The sequence below is a fragment of the Agelaius phoeniceus genome, chromosome 11 (genome assembly GCF_051311805.1).
Source record: "Agelaius phoeniceus isolate bAgePho1 chromosome 11, bAgePho1.hap1, whole genome shotgun sequence".
NCBI classification, from domain to species: domain Eukaryota; kingdom Metazoa; phylum Chordata; class Aves; order Passeriformes; family Icteridae; genus Agelaius; species Agelaius phoeniceus.
This window is the reverse complement of record NC_135275.1, coordinates 10,292,780-10,298,779: the sequence shown is the minus strand read 5'-3', so window position 1 is coordinate 10,298,779 and position 6,000 is coordinate 10,292,780.

Here is a 6,000-nt window from a genome sequence, read left to right as displayed (position 1 = left end):
CAATTATAAATGCATTTGGGTTAATGTGAATGCTCGTGGTCAAACTGGTACCTCTTCACAGCAATCCTTGTCCACATCTGTTCCTTACATAGGGAAAGGGAAAGATTTGGGTTGAAATGTTTATGCATTGCTGCTCTTCTCCAATGCTTTTTCTACTTCCTGCGCTGCTTTGCACATTTTTTAGCTCTAAATTCCCTCACACAGAAGTTCCAGATGCAGTCTTTGAAAACTTCTTCATGAAGGAGCCCTGTGATTGTTCAGCTGCTTTGCCATCTTCTCTGGGGGTGCACAGGGAACTTGGCATGGGGCACCTAAGGTAAGACTGGCTGAAATTAAACACAAGCTTCAGCCTTGGATCACCCATGTGTCCTGTGCAGTGTGAAACACCCTTCTCCCTTTGATTGCTGTGGGATTTGAATATAATCAGCATCTGGCACAACAGAGACTGAAATACAAAAAAAAAATTCTAAAACTTTCTTGATATATATTACGTTGCCATCATCAGTGTCCCAAGGAATCAGGTGAACCAGGAAATATCAAAATTGGTTGTTTAGAAATGTTTTTTCAGAATTCATCTGTCTAGTCTGGCTCAATTATTTTTCCCTCTCAAATCTGAAATTCCAAATACAAATTGTGATGCATGTACATTTGGTAAACTCTGAGGGATTAGAGAGAAATTGCATTAGGGGGGCATTTTCTGCACCTGGTTTCTTTGGCCTTACTACCAGAGCAAGTTTGGAGAAGAATTTAGATTACTTACCAACACAGAGACTAAACTGCAGCCTGAAAATAAAGTAAATGTATTTGAGTTGAGTAATTCATATGAAAGGAATGGTGCCTTCATGTGTGATAGCCCAGTACTTCCAGGAAGGTCAAGCACCAGAGGAATAGGACAAATTTAAAAAATCAGATGTTTTTATTTTTCTAAATTTCTTCCTATTTGCATATTCATTTCAAAGTCACTGCCTAAGACTGTATTATAAACAAAATGGCAATTGAAGAGATAGTTTTGATGTGATGCACATCCTACTTGCACCGCAGGAATGAAGATGAAAAGGACACTTCTTTTGAGTGCCACATCTTAGTACAGTTTTGTAATTATGCTACACAGACAATATTAACAATTCTTATTAAATACAGGATATCATCTTGAAATGAATACCAGACTTTTAGGAAGGGCTTTGTAACAAACATTTCAAAAATCTGATTTTACTTTGAGTTAGCTTTCAAAATCCAGTCCAGATATATGTAAAGAATATAGAACGTAAATATATTTTCTAAAGTACTACAGTATGTGAAACTTATAAATTGTTACATGCTTTCCTTTCCTAAAGCAGCTGGGTGAAGCTTAGTCTCAGATCAGATAGAATCTTTTAGATAAATCATTTATGACTAGATGACTTCTTATCCAAAAGTCAAATATGTGATCATTTACAGAGGTCACTGCCTGTATTCTGCTCTGTGTTCCATAATCAGCTGAAATAAACCCCAAAAGTCCCTCCTGAATATATGCTCACAGGGTCACAGTATAATAAAATACTGCTCAAATTGTGCTTCAGACAAGGAATGCTTTCCCCAAAAGTGCTCTGCTCTCAGGGACAGGACTGTCAATATGCATTGCAGTGCAAATGGCAAGTATAAAGTCCAGCATTTGGAAGGGGAGTGCCCTGCCCATTTAGTGGCAAAAAGCCCTGCTGTGACATACATTTAACTATTTAAGTGACTTTTACAATGTATATTCTATACTCTCTTACAGAGTCTAGCTGGGACTTACAACTAAGGCACCTTTTTGACACAGAGGAAAATACAAATACACAAAGAAAATACTGAAAATCTTGGGAATATTTTCTGAACAAATACAAGCTGATGCTGTGGGATAGTGAAGAAATGCTATCAGATTCTATGGAAATATCTCAGAATATCTTACCCATGATAATGCAGCCTCCACAGTAACATCATAACCATATTGTCAAAAAAAAAGGTGGTAGAAATACACCTAACTGATCATGAGAATGGAATAGATGTGCTGTATAAAACCTTACAGAAAGGAATGAGGTTTGGCTTTCCTCTGAAGTTCACCACAAGCAGGAGAGGATCAATCAGTACATCCACCTCTGCTCTGGGTAAGCTCCCCTGTATGCCTCAGATAATCTGGAAGGAAGCGTTTCATGAAAATATTGGCAAAACAACTGACTAAATAAGGAAAAAATGCAAAACTGGCAACCTGTAATAAAGACTACTAGATAAACTGAAGTGCAATGACTATTATCAAGCAATTAACTGGCTACTCCTGTAGCTGTTCCTTTGCTTGGCTGCTTTGTTGAAAGTGATATCATGGAGTCACCACTCTGCTTTGAATTACAGGTTATTACTGGCTGGGTGGAAGAAATGCTGCCACCAGGACAGGTGCCAGCAAGGCAGGGCTGGGCAATTACCATCACACTGGGCAGTAATGAGTACCTGTCATGCTCTCCCAGAAGCAAAATGCAGCTACTTGATGAAAATGCTTACAGTGTTCTGTGGCTTTATAAAGGACAGAAGATCATCTTCCATCCCCATGGGACTGTCAGCCCCAGGAGCTGCTCAGAGGGAGCTTCTCTGCCTTTGGGTGAAGGAGCAGAACAAGAGGAGTCACACACACTCAGGCTGTGACTTGGACACCTGGACCAAGAGAGCTTGGAGGGCAGTGAAGGCCTCAGCTCATCACCAGGTCCTGCCTGCAAGGACAATGCACTTTTCCCCGCTGTGGTCCTTGTTTCTTCCAAGATTATACCATAAACGTATTTTGTCAGGTTGCACCTCAAAAGGTGACACTCTACAAGCTCTAAAGAGCAGAGGAGAATAAGAAGTGGTTCATAATACACCAATTTCCAAGTTACTGATTTTAGCAGAAGAACCAAGTGCCCTTTCCCCCTGTTCTGTAAAGAATCTTAGTTCGTATTCCTCTGCCTGGTCCCATGTCTCTGCTGTCAGTGTATCCTTGTGTTCTTCACTGTGAGCAAACATTCACACTGTCAGTAGCATTTTCAAAAGTCTTCATATTTTTTATTTAAATTGAGGAAAATAATGTAGAGCTGAAATAGTACCTTGATCATGAAAAGTAAAGACAATAATATCACCAGGGCAACAAGTCACAAGGTTTGCCTGATCGAGTGCTTAAAATGAAGAGCTCAAAACTAATCTTAACCTTAAATATCTTTTAAAATGAGTTTTAAATAATGTCATATTCTAAATAAACTGGAAGAATCAAGGTCATTTGACAGACTACTAAGGAGCTTGAAAGATAGGGTTAAATTCATCAGATGTTTTGCTCATGGTGCCTAGATTATTAGCTATCTTCAGAATGGTACTGGCTTTAAGCAGTCATGGACAAATATGCATTGGCTTAGCTGTTATGACATATCTTTAGTCCTAAGGAAATGATGAATTAGCTAAGTACTCTTTAAGATAAGTGTCATATAGGGGCTAACCAAGATCCCTTCTCTCACTCTTAAACACACTTTACTGATGACATGTGTGTGTACATACACTAAAGAAATCCTTGGAGATATTTCAGGTGAGAGCTTCAAACAACATCCACCTACATTCCTCCTTGAGCTATGTGGAATTTGAGGATCTAATATTGCTACAATTATAAACTCCAGCCTAATCTTCTAATCTTCTCAGAGGTAAGGAGTGCTATTCAGGAGCAGGTGTGGCCCCAGGCAATGACACATGGTTGTGACCATGTCAGGAGTGGGTATCAGACTGCTCCATGCCTATAAAAAGTCTGTGGAGCCCTTTCCTCTCTTCTCCTTCTTCCCAGTTCATGGTCTGCTCCTCTGCTGTCAGTAAAATCAATCTCCTGAGAATCCTGAGAATGAGTGCAGCACAGCAGTCACACCAACACCACCAAAATATGCCAGCAAAAAGTGGATTTAAAAGCCTCCTAAGGTAGGAGTCCTTCCTCCTAAGGCCCAAGGGGGTGTGTTCAAAGGGCAGAGATCCCAGTGTGATCCCTCACCCCTACAGCTCCTGCTGGGCTGCTCCTCCAGCCCTCTGCACTTGGGAACTGCAGCACAGCCCCGAGGCAGAGACCTGCATGGAGAGCAGGACTGCCTGTTCCATGGATGCAGATGGGCCCTGGGAAAGAGCCTTGTGCTGTCCTTGTCCCACTGTCTCCCATGCTGACCCCTCTGCAGCCATGGCCTTCCATGTGCCACCTCCTGTGCAGCTCTCTGGGGAGGAACCAGGACACCTGGGCTGTAGTCAGTGTGTGACAAAACTCCCTGCCTGGTCATCTCGGGAAAATGAAGTCTCTGTGTGCCTTTGTGTGTGTGTACTGGGCAAAGTTATGTTCAGGGCACTCAGAAGAAACATGTAAGAGCCCTCCAGAGTTTATGGGAGGTGCCTTTGGCCTCAGTGAAAGAAGGAACTGGTAGCATTAGGAGAGGGTAAGTACTCTGTTGTTAAGGAGCGGTGGTGGGATTGTTTATTTTTCCTCCCATAAACGTTTTTTTTTAAGGTCCTAATGGAAACAAAGCAAAGTATTATTCCTCTAAAAGCACTATTCTTTAAGTAAACCAGACTCACTACTTGAAACATTCCAATGACATATGGTGGCAGCAGGGGGATGGCCGAGATGTGGATGGGCGAGGTATCCCCGAGATAAAGACCCACACACAGAGACAAAGGTACGAGGTGGGGCAGGAGAGAAAACAGCACATGCTTCTAGGGGTGTAAATTTATCCTTTGATAGTTACCTTCAGCAACCTTGCTGCTCCAGAGATCAAATTTGAAAATGTCAGAACCCTCCCACAGCCTCTCTAATTCCAGAGGTCCAGACACCTTTCCCACGTCCTGCAGGGGACTCATGTCCTCCTTGGACACCTCCAGACACCTTCACTGCCACCAGCACCTGCCCCTCAGCTCACTGAGCTCAGTGTGCCAGAGCCAGGGCAGGGCACAAGCTGCTGCCTGTGGCACCAGTCTGCCAGGGCAGCACTCACTGCTGTGGGGCACCAAAACACAGCCTTCCCTGCTCTTGGGAGAGGGCATTTTCTGACCATCTTCCACCTGGCTGAGCTCACAGCAGTGGAGCCCCATGCTGCAATAGATATTCTTCCCCTTGGCATCCTGGTTCAATAGCTTTTTGTTACTTCTGGTTTGGTTTTTTTTTAAATTATTTTCTCATCTCTTTATTTTCCTCCATGACCCAGCACACGTCTTGTACCTGGGCTGTGGTTTCTGCAGTGGCACTGGGGTTTATTAGACCTCATAAGAAGGAAATGGAAAGAACCCACCTGAGTTTTGCACATGAAAAATGAGTCCACAGCTGTCTCTCTCCAGCTGATAATGCAGACAAATTGGGGCTGTTTGCCATGCAGTTTATTACTAGTAATAATAAATTGTTATAGTTATCATCAATTTAAATGTAAAGCAGTATATTTTTTTCTACAGCCTTTGCAGGTTTGGTGTATTCACCTGAATTTGTCACACTTCATTACCCTGTAAACTTCCCTCTCTTGCCTCTTATTTGCATCTCACTGCATCTAAATTATGTCTTCATCTGGTAAAGATGAATGCTAATCTAGACTCTTATTTCTTCCTCTATAGTGGTTTATTGCTGCTCCCAAATATGCTGGCATCTTTCAACATCATGAATTTGGGATTTGAGAGATGGGAAAGGAACAGGGTGGTGGTACATCCATACATGGACAAACATCCATACTTTTTCTTTTTCTCTCAACTTGTCAAAGTCTGTTCAGAATTTAGGCAAGCTAGAAATACAGAATTATTGTCTAAAAAGAGTTTCAAATGCTGTTTCTTGCCTCTACTGGATGAGGATTAGGAAAATAACACTTACTGCAAGATTTGGCATAAAATTATCATCTTTGGCATTTCTTTTGTAGTTTAGCCATCTTTTGGATGACAGGGTGGTCTGTAGAAAAAAAGCAACAGCATGTTTTTGGGAAAGAAAGTACGTATGTGATTTCAAGGCAGTTACATCTAAATCCCTGG